We start from the raw sequence: 27,300 nt of genomic DNA, 5'->3' as shown, positions 1-27,300 counted from the left end.
GTGCAAGCAGTATACTAACAAAAAATAGCAAGTCAATGCCTCCCAGTAGTGAAAAGGCTCCCTAATTCAACACAGAACTCCACTACCACCGCGCTTACCACAAACTCATGCGTTAAGTGCAGTACATCAAAGAGGCATAACCTACAGACCGTTTCACAATTGGTTTGAAGAGACAACGTGAAGAACACGTCAGCTTTGTGGTTTCCATAACAAAATGGCACCGTGGACCCTGTAGTGTTTGACGGGAGCACTGGCCTACACCACCTCAGCAGTAAGAAACTCACTCTGCAGTTTTTCATAATCTTGGGAGTCGACTCATACAATTCCTGTTTTATGTAATTTGTAATGGTTTTAAGTAATCATACAATAAATGTGAATTGACTGTACCCATACAGCGAGCCCACAAAACTTTCATGGTGCTCCTAAACCTTCAATAGCGGCCCCTCCCTCCCCACCCCATTGAGTCAGTTGTATGTCAGCACAACGCGGGCTATTACCACGCATGCCATTACAACGCTGTTTTTACAACGCAAGTCATTACAATGACTTGCGCTGTAAGCGCTGGATAGTGGAATAGTTTAATTTTCTATTGCAACTCCAACCCACGTTACAGTGGGGAAGTTGTTGGAATAGAAAATTAAACTATTCCTTGTCCAACAGCGCCCTGCAGCGCAAGTCGTTGAAACTTGTGCACCACTGGTCACATTCTGCAAGGGGTCCTCCGTATTTTTGTGTTATTATACTGGTCCTTTATCATCACACTTGTGCGTCGTTGAACGTGGTCCCCGAGTTAGGCACAAGCAATATAAAATAAAAGTCCATGCCTCCGGAATAAATCTAAATTTTGTTTGAACGATGAAAGAGCTTCTGCTCTTCTTATAAAAGGTTCCTTTCTTCTTAATTATGCGAACCGAAACCTGCGGGCACTCTATAGCCGGCCACCCATGAGACTCCCTCACGGTCCTGCTGGCCATACCTGTTTACCTTCCACCCTCGGAATATGAGGCATCAAGGACCAAAGCATCTACTGAGACTCTGCAACACCCTCAGAAGCTCTGAGCATACCTATCCATAACGCTACAAAAAAAAAAAAAAAAAAAGATATTGCAGGTTACTGCCTACCAACTGCCCCTGTGTGGTCTGCCCTCAGAGTCAGAAAAAAAGGAGACCTTATGGGAAAGGTTTAGGGCACAAGTCTGGGGTACACGCAGGTACACGCCGTCAGCAGGGGCGTAACACAGGCCCCTGCAGCCCCCGCGGTGCGGGGGGGGCCCGAAGCTCCAGGGGGCCCCCTCAGCACTGCACTCTGGCCGGAGAGCTCATGATTGAGCCCGGAGGGGGGCCCTCTGTGTACCGTGCAGGGAGGCCCCCTCAGTTTTCATTTCGCTAGTGGCCGTTAGCCCACTATTTTCACAGGGTGGACGCCGTCCAACCTGCCAAGCAAGTGAGCCGCACAGAAATATGCTGAACTTGTCCCGGTGTAATTTCTAAGACAACAGGACGCGTTCCGCAGCACCCGCATGTTGTCTGCTTTCCATTCTCAGCAGCAATGTGCAGGTAGTGAAGGAGAACTTTTTTCTCTCCACCGCCTGCTCGGCCAAAGGCAGAAGTTAAGGGGCCATCGGGCCTCCTTTTGAGCAGTATCCTGACCGTACGCGGCCTGGAACCTCACTCTTAAATGCACATGCAAGTAAGGAGAAACAAAGGCACACAGCTTGTTAGCACTTCTAACAGAGGTATGCTTTTGACTTGGTTAAGTCCCTGGACTGCGTGCACTGTAAGAATGTCAAATGTGTTAGTCTGCCCCAGAATTTACACAAAGAACAATTTAAATGGCACTATTTTATTTCTTTTATAACACTACTCATCCCAATGCAGGGTACCAGTTTGCTTTACGTAACATACACATTATACATTGACAATAAGTCACGTAAGTATGTAAATAAACGTGCAGGATGTGTTACATAACACAGTGAGGGTTACAAGGTGTAGAAGTTGCCTTTCCTTCATAGCTCACTGTGTTATATTAGAAGGATTACATTTTGTTGTACTGCATGTAACAAGAGGATCGTTTTGTTTAAAGCAGTAACCAACTTACATATATACATAAAATAAAAATCTGTCATCTGGATGTTACATGGTGTGCTTTGCAGGAGACACATTAACCTTCTATACTACTTTGATTCATATCTAGGACAACACAAAACACAGATCTCTCCAACAAAAGCATTACTGTCCAAAATTATCTTGCCATTATTACTATTCCATCTTTGTGGCAGGGTTTTTTTTTAAGTATAGTTGAGGCCCAGATTTTGCGACAGGGTATCAACACTTTTTTGGCACAACTCCGATGCAAAATCTAATTTATTTAATCTCATAATGCTCTTAGAATGTACTCGCGATATACCTGATAAACATTTGTGTGAGGTCTTAATATCTGATATCACTCTTGTGATGTCACTTCCAGTGAGGTCATTTCCTGTGATGCCACATGTCGTGACATCATGCGCTGTGGTGGCACGTGCCATGATGTCACTTGCATACTGACTAACTTGGTTAGCCCCCCCACTTCCTTTTACAGGACTTATGCCCTGGAAAGGTTCAATTAAGAATAGACACCCCCGCTCTCTCAGAGGCAGACATCAGTTGGATGTCTGTTAGATGTTTGAGACGGCCAATCCTTTGTTTTTTTGTTTTTTTCAGTTTAACTCGACCTGAAGGTACTGAACTGTACATGAGCACCGGTTACATAACAAAAGGGCACATTCTTTTTTGGTAGGTCCTGGGAGATTAAGTGATTTGCCCAGAATCACAGGATGTTGGGCCGACGCCGAGACTCGAAAGTGGTCCCCCAGTTCCAAAGTCGGCAGCTCTGGCGTCACACACCACACAACTAAGCGTTCCAAATCCAGTGACTGAGCTTCCAAGAACATTTTTTAATTGAAGCAGGAGCAACTCGACCTAGGAGTGTACGTGTGGCACCAGATGTCTGTGGAAACCGGATTACAGACAGCAAACCGGATGTGACGAGGGAAGGTGGCGTAACAGGGAAAGAGAGCGACAGAGAAAGTGTCGGCTAGTTACATGACTTGGCTAAAATCTGAAAGGAGGAAGAACTATTTATACTGGAGAAACTTCGGCAAAGAAGACACGAATAGGAGCCACTAGAGAGATCTCTTTTCTTCGAATATGTTATTATTGTTCTGCACTCTGTAAATTTGTAAACCGCTCATGTTCGCGCTACAAAAAACTGATAAAAATAAATAAATAATAAATAAATAAATAAATAAATAAAATGAAGCAAACACGGCCTTAGACTGCCAACAAAACACTACATTATCACATACATACATATTTCGATGAAAACAAAATCATGTCCATTGTGAACAACTCTGAACTGCAGCAATTTCAGCCTTGCGAGTCTCTCTGGTGGCCTTCTGCAGGGCACACTGGGGAACTCGGGCGGGAATGTCGGGCGCCCCGAGGTCATTAATTACTTGACCACTTACAGAACTCTACTGTGCACAATCTAAAGTAAGCCACGTCACACCAACACGGTATGATAGGGATATTGGGGAGGAGTTGGCTTAAAGGCTAGGACCTCCAATCTGGGGACCTGGGTTCGAGTCCCGGCAATGACGCTGACCATCCTGTGATTCTGGGCAAATCACTGAATGTCCCCGTGCCTAACTAAAATGAATGTGTCCTCTCATGTAATGCAACTGATGCTACGTAAAGCGCTCTGATACCCGATTCTTGTCAAATTCAGCTAATAAAACTGTAAAAAAAATAAAAAAATAAAAAAAATTTGACATCACTTCGCATGCTACCTCTTTGGGTCCACTTGCAATGCTAAAATCTACACTACGAGTCCCAGAATGCAAACTTGGCAGAAAAGAAAAACATAACTGTCTGAAGCAGTGCTCAACAACATGGGGCCTGCTTGCAACAGTTCTATTTTTGAGAATCCCATTAAACCCATATAAAGCAACGAACCCTGTCTGGGTCCCGGGTCAGCTGTGTCGCAATTAACCCCTTCGGCGGCTGGGTTCATGCCTGTCCCTAGGACGGCTCGTTCACAGACCCGCTTGTTCCCGAATTTCACAGGGAAACGCGTCTAGGTGTCAGATTCCTGGGCATTTACAGGTCGCCCTCCGACAGACAGCAAAGAAAGAGGCCTATAGACCAACAACACACACCTTATTGTAAGAGAGACCTGACCCGAGAGCCGGATAAATAGGGGAAAAGTCAGCGTGTTTCTTTTAAAACTGAAATATGTCTTCCCTGGACAAAAACTCACATAGAAACTTTTTTTCCCACATTCCCACTCACTCCCCAGCTAAAAACAAAACTCATGGCTATAAATCACAACTTTAAAAGTTAAGGGAATGTTTAATGTTGACGCGGTCACGCTCGTCTCCAACTGCGCACCCCAAGTTAAAAGTGGGTGTTTACAGTTACAGATTACACGTGGATTCCGTTAACCAGTATGGCCAAAGCCAATAGGCTTGACGATTAAACTCGAGCGCTGACAATGGCAATAAGCAAAATTCCTGCTGCCGTGCAAAATGTACGAAAATGATTGTTTTGTGTGTACTGCACATGCATGAGATAATTAAATGTGAAATTATAGAGTGCACTTATAAGCTGTAAAATAGGCCCTCGTGCAATGTAAGGAAGGCTGAGAGATACACCCGAGAAAGAATGTGAGAGTAAAATACCCTTGTGATTGACAATGTATCAAGCCAATGTGTTGTGGGCTGATCAAATATGAGCTTGACAATGTATCAAGCCAATGTGTTGAGGGCTGATCAAATATGAGATTGACAATGTATCAAGCCAATGTGTTGAGGAATGATCAAATATGTGATTGACAATGTATCAAGCCAATGTGTTGTGTGCCGATCAAATATGTGATTGACAATGTATCAAGCCAATGTGTTGAGGAATGATCAAATATGAGATTGACAATGTATCAAGCCAATGTGTTGAGGAATGATCAAATATGTGATTGACAATGTATCAAGCCAATGTGTTGAGGAATGATCAAATATGTGATTGACAATGTATCAAGCCAATGTGTTGTAGGCTGATCAAATATGTGATTGACAATGTATCAAGCCAATGTGTTGTAGGCCGATCAAATATGTGATTGACAATGTATCAAGCCAATGTGTTGAGGAATGATCAAATATGAGATTGACAATGTATCAAGCCAATGTGTTGTGGAATGATCAAATATGTGATTGACAATGTATCAAGCCAATGTGTTGTGTGCCGATCAAATATGTGATTGACAATGTATCAAGCCAATGTGTTGAGGAATGATCAAATATGAGCTTGACAATGTATCAAGCCAATGTGTTGAGGGCTGATCAAATATGCGATTGACAATGTATCAAGCCAATGTGTTGAGGGCTGATCAAATGTGCGATTGACAATGTATCAAGCCAATGTGTTGAGGAATGATCAAATATGAGATTGACAATGTATCAAGCCAATGTGTTGAGGAATGATCAAATATGTGATTGACAATGTATCAAGCCAATGTGTTGTAGGCTGATCAAATATGAGATTGACAATGTATCAAGCCAATGTGTTGTAGGCTGATCAAATATGAGATTGACAATGTATCAAGCCAATGTGTTGAGGGCTGATCAAATGTGCGATTGACAATGTATCAAGCCAATGTGTTGAGGGCTGATCAAATGTGCGATTGACAATGTATCAAGCCAATGTGTTGTAGGCTGATCAAATATGAGATTGACAATGTATCAAGCCAATGTGTTGTAGGCTGATCAAATATGAGATTGACAATGTATCAAGCCAATGTGTTGAGGGCTGATCAAATGTGCGATTGACAATGTATCAAGCCAATGTGTTGAGGGCTGATCAAATGTGCGATTGACAATGTATCAAGCCAATGTGTTGTAGGCTGATCAAATATGAGATTGACAATGTATCAAGCCAATGTGTTGTAGGCTGATCAAATATGAGATTGACAATGTATCAAGCCAATGTGTTGAGGGCTGATCAAATGTGCGATTGACAATGTATCAAGGCAATGTGTTGTAGGCTGATCAAATATGAGATTGACAATGTATCAAGCCAATGTGTTGAGGGCTGATCAAATATGCGATTCACAATGTCTCAATGTCTCAAGCCAATGTCTGAAAGCTCCTGAGCCCAAGGTTGAAGGCGGTTGGACCTAATTCCTGTAGCGTGTGCCTATGACGAACATGACAAACATAAGTGCCATTACACATCAGACTTTAAAAAGGAAACCAAGCTTCCAAATGTGAAAATGTGTTGGTTATGGCATATGAACAGAACCCTTACATTTTTACCAGTGGTACTCCACATTGCTGCTATTGCCACAAATGTAATAATAAGGGATTACGGCTTTACCCCAGTCTCTTATGCAGACGACACACAAATCGTGGTGTCTATCACTAATAACATTAAAAAGACGGCCGAGAAATTTAAGAAACGCATGGAACACATTTTCCAGTGGATGCAGGGCAACTGCTTGAAACTAAATAGAGATAAAAGTGAGGCAATGCTGATGGGGACAGACAAGGAAGCCTGGTCTCAGGAATGGTGGCCGGACAGCTTTGGCCAACGTCCCTCTCCAGTTAACAAAGTCAGAAATCTGGGAGTCCTCCTGGACGATAAGCTCACATATGAGGCATAAACGAACAAGTTAGCCTCCTCCATCTGGAACATTCTTAAAACTATCATAAAAATCTTACCATTCATTCCCCAAGATTCGCGCGAGACAGGGGTTACAGCACTGGCGCTGTCTAGGTTGGACTTTGGAAACGCGCTTTATGCTGGGATTCAGGCCAGGCAGCTAGCAACATTACAACGTCTACAGAATGCAGCAGCCCGGCTGGTGCTAGAGATCCCAAAGTTTGAACCAGTAGTGCACAGATTGAGAGGTCTTCACTGGCTGCCAATTGGTAATAGAGTTAAATTCAAATCCCTGTGTCTGACATACAAAGTCCTTCATGGAACTGGTTGTCAGTTCCTGAAAAGTCATTTGAAATGGTACGAGCCCTCCAGATCCTTGAGATCCAGCCATCAAAATATGATTCAGGTGCCTAGATTTAATCAGGTTCGGTGGGGTGGGAGAAGTTTCAGACTGCATGCAGCCAGGATTTGGAACTTGCTCCCAATGTCAATTAAAAACATCCCCTCCTTACTCTCTTTTAGAAAAGAGATAAAAACTTGGTTGTTCCCTGCAGGTTTTTAACCCCAAATAGAAGCTAACTGGTCTACTATGTCAAATTGGGGCCAAGACCCCCACGGGCAATCGTGCACTTTATAAATCTTAAAATCAAATCAATCCAAGACAACCCAACAAATTAATTGAGCTGGTCATGAACTTCACAAACAACACAACAATTTAACCCGTTTGCTGCTTCTGTCGGCCAACGGCCGTAGTGAGCACTTCCTCCGTAGTGCTGCGCACATCCGTTGGCCGACGCGGTCCCGCCAGCTTAATAGATTGCTCCGCAATGGCACGGAATGTTCGAAGCAGCAAACGGGTTAAACAAAGAAGCAATCATTTAAAGAACATGGCAGACTGTAACATGGTCGGGGAGGGTAGCGGATTTAGAATCTCTGGCCACTCTGCGTTTTTGGACTATGCACTGTGATAATACCCTTGAGGCAGGAGATGCCACAATAAGATCATACACTGTGGTCCATTCATTGTGCATCCATGGCCGGACTGGTCAGCCGGGCAAGCAGGCAATCCCGCGGGAGCCTGGAGCCCCAGGATGCCGGTACTTACACTTGGAGGGCAGTTTCGGCATTCACAAGTGGTGATGCACCTTGCGTGATCCTGGGGGTAACTTGAAAGAGTTGCTCTGCTTCTAGCACGCATTATTAGCACCTCTGCACCTGGGGGCTGAATTTATCATATTTGCCAAGTCTGTTTTAAATTCCCCGTCCAGCCCCGAGTGCATCCTTTGCTTCTCGGGCAAACAGGCACGGGTTATACACACTCAGCACTATACAGAGAATAAAACGTTATGCAGTGAAGAGACATAAGACATAATGGAGACTGTCTGGCCACTGAACTTTTCTAAACTATGTACAAGAGACAGATTGTTCATTAAATATTTTTCCAAGCGAAAGAACTTATTGTTTGGCTCAAAGCACATTAAAAAATATAATTTTAGGAAAAAACACGAAAATGATTCTAGAATTTCCCGAACCATCAAGTATTCAATATAGGTTACAAGTTTTGACGCTAGAAGGCTTCCTGGCGCAACGAACAGCACGCGAGAAAAGTCATGGCAAATATGGCAAAAATACAATGAAATGGGATGTAAAGAAGAACTGAATAGCTATTGATTATGTTTCCCCACCGAACCCTTTTACAAAGCTGCCTGTTGAGTAATCTCTCCCGGTTTAGAGGGTTCATGACAGGTAGCCAGGAAATGTCCCTCTATATTGCTATCAGTGGCTTCTGTTGACATAATAACCACGAGCCGCAAGGACGAATGGGTTTTCAATGTCACTAGGAGACCAAGATGGCATTATAGCAAATTACATATGCTAAAATATATGTCTTTTTATATTATAGAACATGTTAATTTTGGCTCCATTAGTACGAAAGGAGTTTTTTTTATGGCTGGTAATCCTGCACAGGTGGTCACTAATGATATCTTGTCTCAGCTGGTCACTATTACAATATTAATAATATTAGTAGTTTGTGGTGATTTTTGTTGAACATAAGTAGCTCTTATTACAGAAAATGTTAGAGAGGTCTGATTTTAATAAAGGATATTGGTGAAGTTTAGAAAAGTGAAGCTGCTGTCTGCAATGTACAACTAACAATGACTACAATTAAAAACCTAAGGTTTTGTTTACCTTTCATAAATGGAGAGGCCATTAAACAAGTGTCAACAGTTCCACTGGGTTGGTTGGGAGTGTCATTATCTAAATTTACTGTCATGCTAAGAAATGTGTTAGCTGTAGGGCAGGAAAGCTGCTCGCACCAGGCCTCTTCTCGTATGAAATAGGTAGATCATAGAAATGTAATTCCCATGAAATATGGAACATACTTCACAGATATGACATCATCTCAGTGAGATATAGATTTCCAAATGACTTTTTTTGTGCAATAAAAGCTGCCAGAAGTGGAATGGAATTTTTATATGCGCATTTATACACACATGTTTTGGGTGAATCCGTGGATTATCTAAACTAGTGTCTAGGAGGGATTTTCCCATATATTTTAAAACATCCCCTCAAACGACATCCAATAAATGTTGTTTCAGGCCAGGGCGGTTCTTTTTTTATGATTAGTACTTCCTAGTGCAGTCAAATCTGAGTGTTCACTTTCTTATGAGTGGTTGGAAGTACCGTATTCTATGTAAGTGAGGGAAAATGCAATTCATCCGAGCATTACAACAATCTCAGATATCAGACTTGTTCCCTCCTATTTACAGGACTCTAGAGACTAACATAGCTGTACATTGATTTACATACGCCCTAATGTAAATATCATTTTCATTACACATATTTCATTACAATGAAATGTACTAGTGGAGACAGATCAGCTTGGCAGGGATAAAAGTATGACATCCTTGCTACATATTCAACATCTCAATTTGCTGTTATGGTTTCATGGCTTATTTCAGGATCCTGAAAACATGCAGTAGTTGAAAAAGTAAAAAGAATCCAGTTATGTTATGGCGAGTCATCCCAAAAGGTTTAGATGCAACACTTGGGGATGGAAAATCCCTCGCCACTGCCCTTGAACTGTTGTGATGGCCAAAATCCCAAACATCCATGGAGAGAAATTAAGTACACTATTGCTTGATAATGGGCCTGCTGTAGAGCGCTTCAACACGTCATCATGAGTAGTAAGCGCTATATATATATGTTAAAACAACACATCATACAATAATTCAATGCCATAGCGCTGCATGGCCACAAATATGGCCTTGCAGCGCTGTTGGGTTCCCCTAGGTTTATACGACGGCCTTGGCGATTCTTTCGCAGACCGGAGCACGTGTTCTGTTTGAGCAGATTCCTCGCCAATGTGGGAGCAATACATCTTAAGGTCATGCGTTTGGTTGCGGGTGTGCTGTGACTTAAATTGTAGTTGAAGGTGCATAGATAGGGTTTTTTTCCCAGTTGTGATATGATCCATCTGAGAGGTTGGTATGTGAATGCATTAATCTCCAGTAGGATCACCCACAATAACCTGCACCTTTAGGCGTCAAACCTGTTCCCCTCACCGCCCCCACCATCCAAGTTAGCACTGTGGGCCAACCTGTATGCAACAAACTCCTAAAGCTAACATTGTTATCGGTAATACCTTGTAAATTACTCCAGTTTCAAGTTTACTTTGCAACATACCTTTGCCAATATAAATAAATAGATTTGTGGGCATCTCTTTGCAAAAAGGAGCGAAAATCAGATTTTTTTGTGTAACCCCCCCCCCCCAAAAGCTCCTTTGGGCTTTGTGATCTACTTTTACCTTTTCTTTAAGTAAAATAATAACTTATTTTCTGCCTGGACCTTCACATCGTTGTTTTGCCATCCTTTTCGATGCAAGTGTCATAATTAATGTGGCTTAACTGAGTAGCCTTGGAAATATTGACGGCTGACATGGCCTTGTTGGAATATTAAACATGGCCAGTGGGAAATGACAGATGTCAGCGGCGAGCGCTTCACTCAATGAGCCATCTCCAGGGTTCTGTTTCCCTGCCGATTCCACTCCCTTGGTCATTGAACCCTGTGTGGAACAGCTGCACTTGTCTCTTTCGTTGTTATGTGTAAAAGACTCCAGAGTAATTGTCTGGCCTCTCTGCCTTATATAATCAGTCTCACGTGACTCCTTTGCCACTACGACGTTCACAGGGTCCTTGACATCTCACTGACCCAACTCTGCCCCTCCCTCCAGCCTCTGCCCCCTCCCCAGGAAACAAGCCATTGACTGGAGACCATAGTAAACAAATCAGCTACTACTCTGACCGCTTTCTCACCAAGGCATTGTTTATGTAACAAGAGGGAAGTCTAACCCGGAAGAGGTGTGCCTAACCCGGAAACAGAGCACCTGAGCCATAGTTCCATTTAACCATTCAACAGAGACAACAGCTTGCACTCTGCAGGGGGTGCTAGTTTCTTAGAGGGAACATCACAACCTGTCTTACAAATCAACCAAGCAAAGTCACTTGGGAATTGCTTTCCATTTTCTTTTGCCTGGAGCACCCCTTAAATCTCAGGGTGAGAGTTCAAAAATGTTCTTTTCATGTCTGTTTTCACCTGCTCCTTTCACTCTTATGTTTGGTTAAACTATTGGCTTTACTCTCTTTATCTGCCAGATGGTTCTAGCGCCTAGACACCGTATTGTGCTTTATAAACTACAATTTCATTATGTTCAACGTGCCTTCAAGAACGATAAAAAAAAAAAAAATTTAAAAATCCAATAAATAAGAAGGAAAAGCATAATAAAGCATGCACTTTCTTCGGCCATCCGGTTTCAAAATTCCCGTCCCTGGTGGGTTGATTTTTAGTGGTTAGCGCTACATGTCGCTTTAAGAGGCTTCAGAGCACTACTGTCAAGACATTATAGTTTCTAGCTGTAGGCAAGACCCCCCACTGAAGCAAAACAGTTCCCTACTTCTTTACTGATGGGAGTCAAAAAACCCACCCAGGAGGTCTAGAAAAAAAACTTTTTTAATGAATTATGGCAGGCTTCAAATGCCAACGTACCACAGGCCAGTGCAACCCAGTCCTAGGCCGCGCGCTGACGCGTCATTCAAGGCGGCCGTTTGGATAGGCTGCCATCGGCGGATGCGTCAACAGGGGCATTTCCGGCACGAGGCCGGGGTGACACACAAGCATCTTGTCCTTAGCGCCAGAAACAACAGCACACACGCGCCAAGAGGTGCCAGATTTTGTGTGCAAAAGGCCTTGCTGGAATAATTTGTGGCCAGGACTGGTGCGCGCGCCCTCACACTGGCACCATTCAGCCAGGGTGAGAGGCCCCACTGTGTGAGCCATGATGAAAGGCGGAGGGCAGGCGACAGGCTAGCTAAGGCCACGCCATGTGCACCGGCAAAACTGCCCCCAACCTGCATAAATATCTCTGGGAGGCGGGCCAAAAGAGAAATCCAAGGTGCCCTGGCCTTGCTCACTAGCTTAGAGGCCAGAGGGCTACCTATGTTGCACTGAATTGCAGCATTTATTTGTAAATTTATTTATATAGCGCCTACAACCCCTGACGCGGCACTGAAGGGATTTTTGGGCGAGTAGCACGTTACTTAGCAATCCAGTGACTGCGCAGGGTGGAACCCCCTGGGGGTCGAAAAACTTTGTTATGGGGTCCATAGTAAGTCAAACGTTAATTAAGTTTTAAAAATGGCTTCTGATTTGATGGCTTTTTTTTCTAAATGTTTGCAAATTTGAATTCTTATTTTATTCATATTTATACGTGTTTTCTTGGTGGGTGAAAACTAAAGTTGCCATTGCTGTATTTTCTCCTGAAAGCATTAGCATTGTAGTATTAACACATGTGAATCTTGTGTGCTTCTTTTGAACCCGTCATGCATTTTTTTCTGCTTTATCCCGTCATTGTGCAATTGTTAGTGACAATACCGAGTGAGTTATTCAAATGAAGGCCCGATTTTTGTTATTCCCATTTCAGAAAATAAAAATAATAAGTCGAAACAGGTTGCTTTTGGTCTGCATTATGTGTAAAACACATCAAAAATTGAGAATGAGTAGCCTTAATTATGAGCATGGCCATTGGAATTATGCAATTCTGTACCTGCAGCATTTTCTACATAATTATGGAGATGCCACATTTACCACATAATCCTTCATCTTCCTGCATAATTTCCATATTTTGACTACAAAAAAAAAATCGCTTTCAAATGGATCAAAAGCTTCTAATAAACAGGGGGGCGTGAACCTTGTTCCTGGAAATGGCAAATCCTTTGCAAGTGTTAACCAAAGACCATTCAGTTGCTGGTTCCAGCATCCAGCTGTTAAACAGGCACTAATCAGGTGCAAGTTTGCCCACACAGAATTAACAGTTGCTAAAAAGTCAAAATAACACTGTCACAGATTGTGCTGCATTGTTTATCTTTGGCTGCTGCACACTTTTGTCAACCCTACTGCCCAATGTGGCCCTCAATTGCCACATAATTCCAGTGCCCATAACAGAAATCATAACTAGTGTAGTTAAGTTGAAAATGGATAATAGCAAACTTTGGGTTACTTTGGATACAGAGGCCTCATGCCAAGAACAACTTTGGTATCCCTGTGGCAGACCAGACACATAACAAGTCCACGGCAGTCCCCTGAACATCCAAGTTCACTATTGCTGTAATTGCATGCTGAGACTCTAACATACTTATTAAACCCTGAAAAATTATCCACTGAACAGAGAAACTTTTGACAAGGCAGAAACGGTCCTGAACCCCTCTTTGTACGCAGAGAGGAAAGTGTGGAGTGGAAAGCGTGGACAGGCACAGCATGCGTTATGGTGCATCAACATTCTTGCCTGCAGGAGGCCTGCAAACCTTCCTCTCACATTTCCACATAATCTAGGAAATAAAGGGGCCTTCCTTTCACAAACCAAGCATCGCAAAACCCCATCACATATTTGCCTTTCCCAGTGTATCGGAGTACAGGAACCCAGTGCTGGATTAAACCCCGTCTAGGGCCAAAGGCAGGTGAAATATCAGGGCACCCCTCACAAATTATCTCCTAATACCCAATGCACCAGATGTTTTTTACAAACTGCCAGCTGTCAGAAGATGAGCTTTTAAGAGACAACTGTTATGTGAATCTGATGTCTCTGGTTTATGTACTTTAAGTTGTATTTTGATCCATTGTCGCAGGCCCCTAAATGGAGTGGGGCCCACAGGCGGGTGCCAACTTTGCGTATTTGGTAATAAGGAACTACAAGAACCAAAAAATTACCGCTGCGCGCTGGTTCAGACCGTCAGTGAGCATTTACCAACACTGATTCTGAGCGACCTTCAAGCAGGTAGGCCTACTCGCCCACCAAACAAAAACTTAGGTGGTCGGGGCCAAGTCATATACAACCTAGTAATCAGGAAAAAACACCACACTTTTCACGGGAAATAATATATTACATTAAGGTGCCCCAGGAAGAAAGCAAAAATATGTTTAACCCCTTCGCTGCGGGGTTAATTCCCCCACGATGCGGGGGGGGTCCGCAGTGCTCGTGACGAGCCCAGCTCGTCACAAGTCACAGTGGAGCTGTGCTCATGATGAGATGGACTCATCACAACCCCGCCCACTGATTAATTCGCCTGCACAGGCGGGCAATAAATCGCACGTGGGTGCCGCGCAGCCGGCATGAGCACAGCTCCACTGTGACTCTGACTCATGACGAGCAGGGCTCATCACGAGCAAAGGAGGAGTTAACTGTGATACAACTGATCTTGGAGAAATATGTCAATGTTTACTTTTCTATACGGGTGGATGAAAGTCACAGATTTTCAAAACCCCCAAGAGTTTCCATGTAGTTTCAATCACTGGCAGATAAAAATGCATACTGCACTGCTCGTGCAGCGATTTAGTGTCAGCAGCTCATTTGGCGTTGAAAAATCGTCTCAAACGGCAACAGCAAAAGCATGCGGCCATTTCACTTGATTTTACTGCCAGTGGAGTAGAATATCTACTTGAGAAGCAGCCCTCTCACTGCACTGGCATGGGTTAGAAAATCACGCCAAGGCCTCCTAGCAACAGGAAATTGCGCTGGGGGCACCAAATCTCGCTTGCCAGCTCGCTTGTTGGTGACTCGCATTGTTCCTGTTGTCATTGCGTTGCTCGAACGGGGAAAAAAATTCCACCACGCAGCAACTGGCGGAATTTGGCGGAACTCCAGTTTAAAAGGAGTAACACAGAGTCTCCAAATTCCTCCAATTCCACCAGGGCCTACTTCTCTACAACGAGAACATAGTTGCCTAGCAGTAAAATGTCATATTTGAAACGTTCAAATAGTCAATTCAGCCAAAATTCTTTGCAAAGTGGCTGATATAGGCCCAGTCATGTAATGGAAAAGCAAAACTACAAGTTCCACAATGCAAATTGTTATTTGTTACATAGCAATATTTGGATGGGATTGTTATATATAACTAGGAGCTACTTAGATATGTGAGGAGGTGGGTTTATAACTTTTCTTTTCTATTACACCGGATATATAGAATTGTCCTATTTTAAATTGTACTAAATATCGTCGTCTAGCCAGTTTTAGATTTGCGTTTAATATAACTTGGAATTATAAATAAAATAACGTGGTTTGCACACGAACACACAACCGTGAGGCTGCCAGAATTAAGTTCAGGTCTGTAAAGGTTGCGCCGTAATGCACAAGCAAAACTACAAGTACCACAATGCAAAGTGTTCTTTGCTACATAGCAATATTTGGATGGGATTGTTATATATAACTAGGAGCTACTTAGCTCTGTGGGGGGTGGGGTTATGACTTTTCTTTCCTATTACACTGGATATTAAGAATGGTCCCATTTTAAACTGTACTAAAATCGTCGTCTAGTCTGTTTTAGATTTGCATTAAAAAAAACTTGGAATTATAAATAAAATAACGTGGTTTGCACAAGATCACACAACCGTGAGGCTGCCAGAATTCAGTTCAGGTCTGTAAAGGTTGCGCCCTAATGCACAAGCAAAACTACAAGTACCACAATGCAAAGTGTTCTTTGCTACAATGCAATATTTGGATGGGATTGTTATATATAACTGGTAGCTACTGAGCTCTGTGGGGTTATGACTTTTCTTTCCTATTATACCGGATATTTAGAATTGTCCTATTTTAAACTGTACTAAAAATCGTCGTCTAGCCTGTTGTAGATTTGCATTTAAAAAAAAACTTGGAATTATAAATAAAATAACGTGGTTTGCACAAGATCACACAACCGTGAGGCTGCCAGAATTCAGTTCAGGTCTGTAAAGGTTGCGCCCTAATGCACAAGCAAAACTACAAGTACCACAATGCAAAGTGTTCTTTGCTACAATGCAATATTTGGATGGGATTGTTATATATAACTGGTAGCTACTGAGCTCTGTGGGGCGTGGGGTTATGACTTTTCTTTCCTATTATACCGGATATTTAGAATTGTCCTATTTTAAACTGTACTAAAAATCGTCGTCTAGCCTGTTGTAGATTTGCATTTAAAAAAAAACTTGGAATTATAAATAAAATAACGTGGTTTGCACAAGATCACACAGCCGTGAGGCTGCCAGAATTAAGTTTAGGTCTGTAAAGGTTGCGCCCTAATGCACAAGCAAAACTACAAGTACCACAATGCAAAGTGTTCTTTGCTACATAGCAATATTTGGATGGGATTGTTATATATAACTAGGAACTACTTAGCTCTGTGGGGGGTGGGGTTATGACTTGTCTTTCCTATTACACTGGATATTTAGAATTGTCCTATTTTAAACTGTACTAAAATTCGTCGTCTAGCCTGTTTTGGAGTTGCATTTTTTTTAAAACGTGGAATTATAAATAAAATAACGTGGTTTGCACAAGATCACACAACCGTGAGGCTGCCAGAATTAAGTTCAGGTCTGCAGAGGTTACGCCGGCAGCGACTAGGCGACCAGGCCCCGCCCACATGCCTTGACAACCCTCCAAAGATAAAATGGGGTTCCATTCGGGGGTGCTGCACTGCAGACACCGGGCCACAAAGGAATGTTAAGTGCAGTGGCATTTTTGCAGGGACAAAAGCGGGACACATTCCAGAGACTGCCATCCGAAATTCCAACAGGGAGGGGCGTGTGAGCTCAACCTGGGAACGAGGCGGCTTGTTGCCTTCCCGACTCCCACAACAAAGCTACACGTCTTGAGGTGTTTCAGAAATAAAAGCGTGTCTGGGAGTCCGGGCCTTTTATGGGGTGTCTAACAGCTGCTCGGCGAGGGGTGAGAACCTCTCCTAATTCCAGGGAGGAGCCGGGCAAAGCTGGTGCCCGGTGGCCTGCGGCGTCTGAATCTCTCCAAAGTGGCCCCTGGATCCAGACGGGGAGGACGCATCCGCGGATAGCCGCGGGCTCCGGATTCCTCTGCTAGCTGGCTGAGGAGGAGGCGCAGCAGCAAACGGGGCCTCTCCACCTGAGTGACATCTGGCAGAGGCCCCTGCGTGCCAGACGGAACGTGCTGCTTGGGGGGAAAAAGTTTCATCAGCTGCAGCGCAAACTCCCCCCTCCTGCTGTCTCTGCGCTCTCAAAAGTAAGCCGAAGTGCCCCAACTCCACAAAATAAATAAATTAAAAAACAAAAAGTAAACATTCGGGCTGTTTGGACACCTCCAAAGTCGCCATGCACTGCGGAATTGGCTTCATGCACAGCGCAGCAAGACACATTTAATCGCATTACGCGCCAAACTACGCGCATTTTTAGCCCTTTCGGTGGTGCGTAATTGAGTTTCACACTGGGGGAGGCAGGGGCCCCTTTCCAGGCTGCTGCTGTCCTGGAATCCCCGGAGCAGAGAAAGAAGAGTCTGTCTGGAATACCAGGCTATGATGGAGGAAGCTCCCACACAGAGCAGCTCCAAAGCGCCAGGAGGACAACAACATAAAACAGCCCCACTGCACCAGCCGCCACCATCCATTGCCCCCTCTGTGCCATGCCACCTCCACCGGCTGCAGCGGTTACCGTGCGGGGCCCTTGCAGCACAAGACGAGGGCCCTCTGGGGGTGCGCAGGCAGGACTGGGTCATCCTTGGCAGCTGGACATTGCCTCACAGGCTTCCATGGAAAAGTAAAAAAAAAAAAATCAAATCACAAGTGACCGGGGGCTAAGGGGAGGGTCCGCTAGTGCCCCTGCCAGGAAACTTCGGGAAATGCTGCAATCCTTACTGGAAAATCTGAGCCGAAAGATTCGGGGGGCAGAATGGGGTGTATCCCTCCAAAGAATCCTCTCCCCAGGCTGAGAAAGAAAACAAAGCCCCCCTCAGATCCGCAATCAGGGCGCACAGCTGAAAAACTTCCACGTCGCCACAATGTATACCCTGAGTTTCGTTTAGTTGAAGAAAAAAAAAAGCAGCGCTGAAAGTGCTGGGAAAGGGGCCGCCGCCGCCCCCAGGGGTGAGATCCCTGCACCCCGCGGGCCCCCCAGATCTCTCCGGGGTCTCCCCTTACCTTCTCTAGGGCTGGAATGGGGTGTCGGGGACCCGGGCGCGCCGCTCCTCCCTGCCGCCGCTCAGTGAATCCCTGCCAGCTTGGATCCTATCAGGAGGGTTCGGAGGGGGACTCCGCCATGTCAATGATGCAGTGAGGAGGACGCACATGGGCTGTGGGGGCCGGCCCAGAATTACCGTACTGTACAGAGTACAGCCTCCCCACGAAAGGCGCGCCTGTGCCTAGCTGGGCCTCGTCCGCTGCTGCAGACAGAGTGCGTCTGAGGCACTGTCGCTTCCCCTCAAATCGCACGAAAACAAAATAACACCCCCAGCAGCACGTGCTCCGTGTGTATTTTTAGGAATTTCTGCACGCCTGGCTGCCGGAAGGCGAGCAGGTTTTACAAATACATCCGTTTAATACCCAGAATAGATTTAAACACATTGTTGCATCATGTTCAATAAATAACAATGTATTCCATCGCATAACATTTGTTTCATTGTAATACTGCTCCACAAAGTCACTTCAAGGGGTCAGCATACAAGTAAAGTGCTGAGTAATAATGCAAAAGAATCATCTATGCCAAATATATATTTTTAAAAATAATTTATTTTTCCATAGTGAGCCTTTTATCAAATTTCAATTTCTCAACGATGTTGGTACTTAAGCTGATGCAATTTCCAGTTCACCAGTTAGAAATGGTTGTTACTGGGTCCGTGTGGGTGGTATTTGTGTTTTTTGAGCATTCATTGACCTTCAAGTATGAGGTATTTTGGAACTGATTATTGTTGTCGTTTGCAAGTGTGTGTCAAAATATAGTGTTGTGAAGGTGTGAGGAATAACAAGAAAAGTGCAGAAGCACTTTTAGAGAATGGAATCCGAAAGAAAGCATTATTTCTGCATTCTGTAATATATTTTGTAACATATTTGATTTTTTACATTTATTTTGGAAGCCTACAATTTCATAGGATTTTACCATACTTTGACTCACTGGCGCTCAGAATGAACAGCCTTATGATCTGAAGTGGGCCAGTAATAGATTCAGAATATTGAGATTACCGGGAGCACGCTCACCAATTAAGTTTCCTGCAGAAAATGTGGCTACTGAAAACAGACAATATTTCTGTGTGAAACTATAGGGAATTACTAGGGTGAATCTTGATTTTTCCAGATAACGTCAGGTATACCTTAAGCCCTATGGTATAGCAGGCTGCACACCCCACATCTAAGCATATCCTTCTTACATTATGTTACTCACTGAAAATATCAAAAAGTGATTAGTGGAATACTTGAACTAATCTTTTTTTCTGGTAATAACAGGGCCAGACTGGCCATAGCGGGCACAGGGCGTTTTCCTGGTGGGTCAGAAGGGTGGGAGACGGTTTTCGAGTGGTGGGTGCTTGTTTTATTACTGGGGACCAGTTTTGCAGCAGTGCTGCAATATCAGCCACTTATAACAAACAATAGCAGCCTGTCCCCTTTCAAAGGGGAGGGGGGGGGGGGGGTGAACCAGGCCGTAGGAGGGAGGTGGGGAGGGTTTGGGTAAAAAATAAAAATAAATATAAATGAACTTACCTCTACGCTGACGCCACCGCTGTCTCCCATGCATCAGCTCTTCCTGCTTCTGGCTCAGGGTCCCAGACTGCCCTTTGGCCTATCCTGAAGCTACTCTTGCATGAGAGCAGCTTCAGCATTGGCCTGAGCGACAGAAACTTGAGCTCCACGGCAGTCTGGGAGCCTGTGCCTGCTCTCTTCAGCCCCAGCAATGCAGCTGAGGCTGGAGAGAGCTTCTCTGCACATGAGGGGTTTGGCCGGCCTGAGACGGCCAAACACCTCCTGCGCAGTGAAGGGGGTGCCCACCACTCCCCCAACAGCAGTGTCACCCCCTGGACCCGCCCCCAAGACTCGTCAGAGTCCTGGGGGCGGGTCCAGGAGATAAAAATAAAACAGGTTTAAAGCCCGTGTTATTATTGTTTTATGTACTGATGGTGGCAGGTGGGGGGCGCTCCTCTGCCCTAATGGAGCGACCACCGATGGTAACAAAAGCACCAGCAGTGCTAACGTGGAAGCTGCAGCAGTGCTCCTCATTTAGACCCCCCGGCCGGTCCAGCTGTATTGCCAGGGCTGGTTTGTGTTCACAGTCTGGCCCTGGGTAATAACCAGCCATAGCACGTGCAGGTAAGAGCGGTGGGGCCGGGTTGGGGGAAATTCGACAGACAATCTTGAGGGAAAATTAAATAAATAATTAATTTTCCCTCGTCTTCGTCTGTAGAAATCCACCCCGCCCAGCTCCACCACCCCACCGCCCTTACCTGCACGGGCCATGGCTGTAAATAACACTTGGCCATATTACAGACAGAGGCGTAACGCGGATCCCTGCAGTCTCTGCATCACTGAAGTGGTCCCCACCATTAAGAGGGTCCCTAAACAGTCCAGGTTGGCCACAATCAGTCCAAGGACAATGATTTTGTGTTAGATAGGGAGATTCCGGGGCCTCTCATTACATTATGCAGGAAGTGGCATCACTTATGCCATGCCACTGATTACAGACATAGGTCCTGTGCTTGCGGTGCCATTGGACGCGAGCTGCACATCTTTTATGAACACCAAGGAGCTGAAAGTGGCCCGGGGTTGGTTTATTTCTGTTGATAATTGCCATGGCCTAGGACATTTGGCAGGGTTGTCCACTGTGTGGCAGGGTCTAGGCTCATTTGCATGAAGTGGATCGTGGTCGGTAATGGCACAGATGGACTGAAAAAAACAACAGTGTACGATGCACCAAGTGCAATTAACAGTGCTTTCAATTAATTCAAGTGTTTGCACCCATCACATTTTTGCTTTAAGTAAATAACTAATAACTACTTCTCGGACCTGGAGTCACCTCTCCGAGGCTTATATCAGTGACACAAACTGTGGCTGCTTAATGCCAGATCTTGATACTTACATCTACTATTATTTTTATTATTATTTTATATTAAAAAATTGAAATGCTTCAACAAAGCATAATATATTCTTAATTTATTAGTTAATCAGGGGTGGCTCATCCACAATGGCGTAGGAGCGTCGGCCCACTGGTCAGAGCCAGCAGCTAAAAAATAAAATTATATTTCAGTATTTTTTTTATTTTTAGGCAGCTTGCTCAGCCAGCATGTGCAGGGAGGGGTGGGGACGGGGCAGGAGAGGGGAGAGGAGGAGTGCCATGTGCAATCTGTAAGTGAGCATGTGTGTTTGGCCGGCCATCTCAGGCTGACCAAAACACATACATGCACTTAGGTTTCTCTAACACTGATGTATTGAACATCTGGGCTGGAGAAACCCCACAGACTCCCTGACCTGAGCGGAGCATCTTTCAAGCCCGTTCAGATCAATTCCCGTGCTGCTGTCCTAGCAGGAGAGCAGCGCAGGGATTGGATGTGGGCTCAGTGCTTCCCCGCCCCACCACTTTGTTTATGTGGAGGCCGCCGCTGTCATTAATGTGTTTCTGTAGCTTTGTGACCAAGTCGAAAATTCACTGTGCTACCAGCGTGAACAAGCAACAAAGTCAACACATCATAGAGTATGTTTGCCATGCATGTCATCAGTGTTGGGTGTTGCGGTCTGAGATTGAAACTCCTCTACATCATGAAGGTTGAGTGTTGCCATCAATGGGATCTAGTTTCTTGAGCTCAGTGTTTGGCAGTATCATTCTGCTCCAATGGGCACTGATCAGTTGCTCGCCACTGTATGCAAACACTGGAAAGGCTTAGTGGCAGTAACCATGTCACAGTAGTTAGAAAAAAGATCTCACTACATGAGTGCTTGTCTTCTTTTTGAGATCTGTTCATCAGTCAACCTCATAACTGTCTTCGGCTCACCTGAGCCATGTTGTTATTTCATTTTTGTGGTTACCTAACATTCAAGATGGAGGATGCCTCCTGGCTTCAGTGTACTGAATGTCCCCTCCTTTTTTTGTGTAGCTTCTCTGTGTTTGATTTTCACAAAGATGTCAGAATCCCTATTAACATTACCAAATTTGTATGAAACTGTTGCATGTTCTTGTTTGCTGCCAGGCCCACTTGGCGATCTCATTGAGCAGTGCTTGAGTGCTTAGCGAGCCACCTCAATTAATCTTGCTGTAGGGCAACTGTATGTTTCCATTACTTATCCCTTATTCCTTATTACTTATTACTTATTACTTGTGGAAGAGGTGTGGTGCAGCGGCCAGGGCGACTGACGCTGGACGCTGGGGATCACAGTTCGATCTCCGGCACCGGCGGCAGGGGTCTGCCCAGCACCATGTGACTCTGTGCAATAGCTTGCTTAATCTTCACGATGGCCCCCAGCGCCGGGAAACCAACGGATAGCTGTGCGCTTTACAAATACAGGATTATTCTTATTATCCCACCATGTGACCATCAGCATTAAAAAAATTATTCTCTCCTAGCCTTTGCCAGCTAGGATGACTTTTTGTACAGCATTACCTGCTTTTGTTCTATATCAGCAATTCTTATAACGTTTTCATCTATCTGATAAGAACCAATTATAGATTGTCCTTTTGTTTCAGGTCTCTACTATCCTCTTCTCAGTCGACAACAACCATTTCACTCAGGAAAGGGAGATGTTCACTGCATTTGATATCATAAGGAGAAGGGGTTTAGGAATAATATTTAACCTGAAGGCCAACCAAGCCAAGGACCGAGAGTAACAGGAGAATGCAAAGTTGAGCCACATAGCTTAGGATTGGCCAGCCAAGGTGGAGATGTAGAGGAGAAAAGTGAGGACATGTGGACTAGAGTCACACTTCCCTCCATGCCCTGAGAATTAAACACATCCACAGAAAAAACTGACTACTTGTAGCCTAGTTAAAATTAGGGGTGGAATAAAGGTAACATTTTCACATCCATCTCTGTCTAGACAAGATCCAACGATCCTTGTCCACCTTCAGTTTTTAAAATGGTCCCAGAGACCATTTCAATTGTTCTTGCAGATATTTTTATTGCCATGATTACATCACGCACCTACCCTACCATATGGAAAAAGACAGTAATTAAGCCACTGCTCAAAAAACCCACCTTAGATCCTTCCAAAGTCACTGGTTACAGACCCATAGCATGTATTCCCTACCCATCTAAGATCATTGAAAAAATTATGAATATTCAATTATCTGAACATATAGATATTAATAACTGCTTAGATGCTTCCCAATTTGGATTCAGGAAGGGACACGGCACGGAAACGGCACTAATAAAAGCTTCAGATGAGATAAGAATGATCCTCGACAAAGGAGGCGCCGCGGTGCTAATATTGCTTGACCTTTCCGCGGCTTTCGACACGGTCGATCACTCCATTCTTATCGACCGTGTCGGAAAAGCCGGAATCTCACCAAATGCCGTCTCACTCCTTGTATCTTTCCTGACAGACCGAGAGCAATCGGTTTCCATGGGCGCATTCTCCTCCGACTCCTTTTCATTAGCTTGTGGAGTCCCCCAGGGATCCTCGCTGAGCCCAACACTTTTTAACATCTATGTGGCGGACTTGGCGAGGGTCATTAAAGCTCATCGTCTAGCAGTAACATCGTATGTAGACAATACGGTGCTTGTCCTGGCTATTAACAACAACGGAATGGAAGTCGCGACTAACTTCCAAAATGGAATGCTTGCCATATGCAGTTGGATGAACTCAAATTGTTTGAAGCTTAACTCGGATAAAACCGAGGTGATGGTGTTTGGGAAACTCATTCCCGCATGGTCTCCCACCTGGTGGCCCCAAGACCTCGGCCCCCACCTAATCCTGTCACCAAGGTTAGAAACCTAGGCGTAATCTTTGACAATCAACTCTCATACACTCATCAAGCCAGTTCAATAGTTTCTGCCTCTTTTTTTACACTCAAAATGATCAAAAAACTTCAACCCTACCTTCCCTCAAACACCATAATCACCTTGATCTCAACATTACTAATGTCCCGAGTCGACTACTGCAACGCCCTCATGCTTAATGCTCAAGAACAAGTAGTCAATAAACTCCAGCTGGTCCAGAACACGGCTGCAAGACTTGTCACAGGCACACCCAAGTTCAAACCCATTTCCAACATCATCCGCAAACTCCATTGCCTACCGGTCAGACAACAAATTAAATTCAAAGCCCTGTGTATAGCTTTTAAAAGCATTCATGAAAAAGCGCCATCCTTTCTTACAGATGCCCTTTGCCCCTACCGACCATCACGCACTCTCAGATCTGCTGATGCTAACCTTCTTGAAGGTAGTTAAAACCAAGAAGGCTACTTGGGGAGACAGATCCTTTGCAGTAGCCACGGCTAAATTATGGAACACCTAGCCTTGTCACCTCAAGGACATTCCTACACTAACATCATTCAGGAAGCAGCTGGAGACTTGGCTATTTAATCACTAGACTCCACCAATGTTCTTGGATCTGAACCTTCAGTTCCTCTGTCAAGCGCCAAGACACCCTTGGGTAATCGTGCGCTCAATAAATTGTATAAAATAAAATAAATAAATAGAGAGAAGGACCAGATCGTGCCTTTAATTAAATATGGTCTATAAATACAGGTTCTAAAATAGTTTCCAATAGACCTCTTTGACTTTTTCAATATTATCGAAGTATCCTACTTTGAAGTTGGGATTTTAAATAACTCTTGCCAGTAGCCTACAGTTTTTGTGAGCAACACTAGAATGGACATCTCAGAACTTCTGTTTTCACTTACCAAAGTTTACAAAATATGTTTCTGGAATGGTAGGAGTCAACAAGGCAACAACTGCTAAATGTTGTAAAACATTAATCATGGTTATAGATGAAAGGGAGGCATTGACAGGGTTTTCAAAATGAAAATGCAAAGCCAAATTTTCAATGAAGATAATGAGGGATGGTGTACATGGACTACGATTCTCACAATATTCTTGGCAGAACCACAACATACGTATCCTCCTGTCCACTGTAGGGCAGTATTTCAGTGTGAATGGTGAGGTTCACAATACTCTTTTTACATATGTTGCTTCACAAAGGTCTCTTGTGCTAGGAAAGGGGGGAACAGTATTTGCTAGTTCCTTAGCTCTATTTTGCTAGTCTTTTTTTCATAAAGTTTTCAAAAAGTGGTATAGAAGGCCAGTGGCTATGCTATACTGGTCTTGTAGCATTGTGATGTGATTTGTTAGCGCAGGACATAACCTGCGTAGCTAATTTGATATCAAACCTGTCACAACGTCTTTCGATGATTTCTATTTGCGAGACAAAGGTCCTCAGAGCAGTTTCTGGCTCTATTGGAGCAGAGTTGTCAATGGCCCAGAATAGGAACCCCAAATGTTCTCAATTTGCATTTATGGCATTAATAGCTGTTCGAAGAATTAATTTTTGTACTTTGCATCCTTATTCAAAGTGGGGTTGTGACTCTAGAATGGCGTATATAATGACACTTCATATGGACACTGTTAGGCAGAAAGCGGGCATTTCCAATAGTGTTTGCTTGTGACAGAAGGGTTCTAGGTTCTGTAAGCTCAGTCCTTGATGGGGTAACCATACCCTGTGCTAATAAAGCTTGATAGCATCAATATATGGGGTGGTTTCACCCCAACTCAGAAAGGTAGAAGTTACACTATGGAAAAGCCAACATTTGGCTGGATAGGCTCTTGTCTGCCAAGATTTGGGAATATATCGGTCAGGCTTCTGGGTATCTGTTACTTCTTGACGGTAAAACGTCCTTATCCCTTCTCTGCAGGTCAACCATTCTGTTCTTTCATGATCCCTTGACCCTACAAAGCAGGTTTTGAAAAGCAAACCTTTTTGCGACTCTGCCCACATTCTTCTGCCAATCCATTGCCCTTACCCGTTCTCAATTAATACAACTAGTATTGTCCTCATAAGTAGCCATACTTTTAATACATTTGTCTCCACAAAGGTATACCATCTGCATCATGTGTTCCCTAATCTAGTATTTTCTTAAAGAAATTGACATCACAGAATGTTATCATTTCCACAAAAGCCAATTCAAGATCCTCGGTCATTGAAATGGAAAAGCACTTCCTGCCCCCTGACTCCAAAATGTTTGGAGTTTGGAGTGCTGCTGCAAACATCTCATTTCTACCCTTCACTGCCAAGGTTGCAGGTGTAATTACTTGTGCTGAATGCATAAAGACTAACCGGGCTTCTCTGGAAAGACAGAGATGGATTATTAAAACACACCTTCTCTACACACTCAAAAAAGTCTAAATACATTTGCCCCTTTCTCTCTCTCACACACACACTCCCTCACATACCTAAGCACCAATTTTATTTTCTCTGAATCACATACAGTTTTCCACAAACACAAAAGAACCACTTTTCTTTTTCAGCAGCTCCGAATGACGTAATAGGTTTACAGTTCTATGATACAAGTTTATCAATAAACGGTACATTAAGGTATCAACACTAGTCCTGCATTTATTAAAAATCAGTAAAATATTGATTTAAGTCTATATTATTGCGTAATATTTCTACTTCAGGCATCAGCAGGTTCTCTAGTGTGGAGTATGCATACTCTTCCTGGAAGGATCTTATGCCTTATCGAAACAGGCGGAAAAAAACAAGGGAATGGATGGAATGCGCTCAGGAGCGCATCCATATCCATTGTTTTTTTACTCAACATGCTACTTCAGTTTGGACCCAGCCATATGCAAATCAGCCTTGACCCGGCTCCTAATGGACAATGGAGGAGGAGTGTCGCCGCACTGCCTCAGCCAGCAGCTGAAAAATAAAACGATATCGGGGTGGGCAGGCTGGGCAATGGGAGGGGAGTGATGCGCACTACTAACTGTGCATGTCTGTTTGGCTGACCATCTTAGGCCGGCCAAACAGACATGCCCAGTTAGGTTTCTCCAACCTGGCTGTATTGTACAGCCAGGTTGGAGAAACAGCTCAGGTTCCCTGACCTGAGTGGAGCATCAAAGCAGCCTGCTCAGGTCAATCCCCGGGCTGCTCTCATGCAGCATGAGAGCAGTGTGGGGATTGGATGGGGAGTCTGCTGCGGTCTCAGTGTCCACAGGGACCAGGAAGAAGAGAAGCTCTGAGGCGTGAGGCAGCAGCATGAGGTTAGTTTTTAATTCATTTTTTTCTCAACTCCTGCATGCTCCCCCCCCACCGGGCGCTCCCTCCACCCACCTCATCACTGTCCATATGTCTCGTCCGTCACTGC

At 44.3% G+C, this 27,300-nt stretch overlaps 1 protein-coding gene across 2 annotated transcripts in view; it reads right to left on the bottom strand.

The window, feature by feature from the left end:
• FNDC3B (fibronectin type III domain containing 3B) overlaps positions 1-18,299 on the bottom strand; it is a 539,535-nt gene extending 521,236 nt beyond the window's left edge. For both annotated transcript variants that reach the window (XM_078665981.1, XM_078665983.1), the window contains exon 1: positions 18,162-18,299. The gene's annotated coding sequence lies outside the window, so the exon portion shown is untranslated. The remainder of the gene's footprint in view (positions 1-18,161) is intronic.
• Positions 18,300-27,300: the final 9,001 nt, after the last annotated feature.

Source organism: Lissotriton helveticus, chromosome 11, assembly GCF_964261635.1.
Source record: "Lissotriton helveticus chromosome 11, aLisHel1.1, whole genome shotgun sequence".
Lineage (NCBI taxonomy): Eukaryota > Metazoa > Chordata > Amphibia > Caudata > Salamandridae > Lissotriton > Lissotriton helveticus.
The sequence above is the reverse complement of the archived record's forward strand: the minus strand, read 5'-3'. Positions and strand labels throughout refer to the sequence as shown.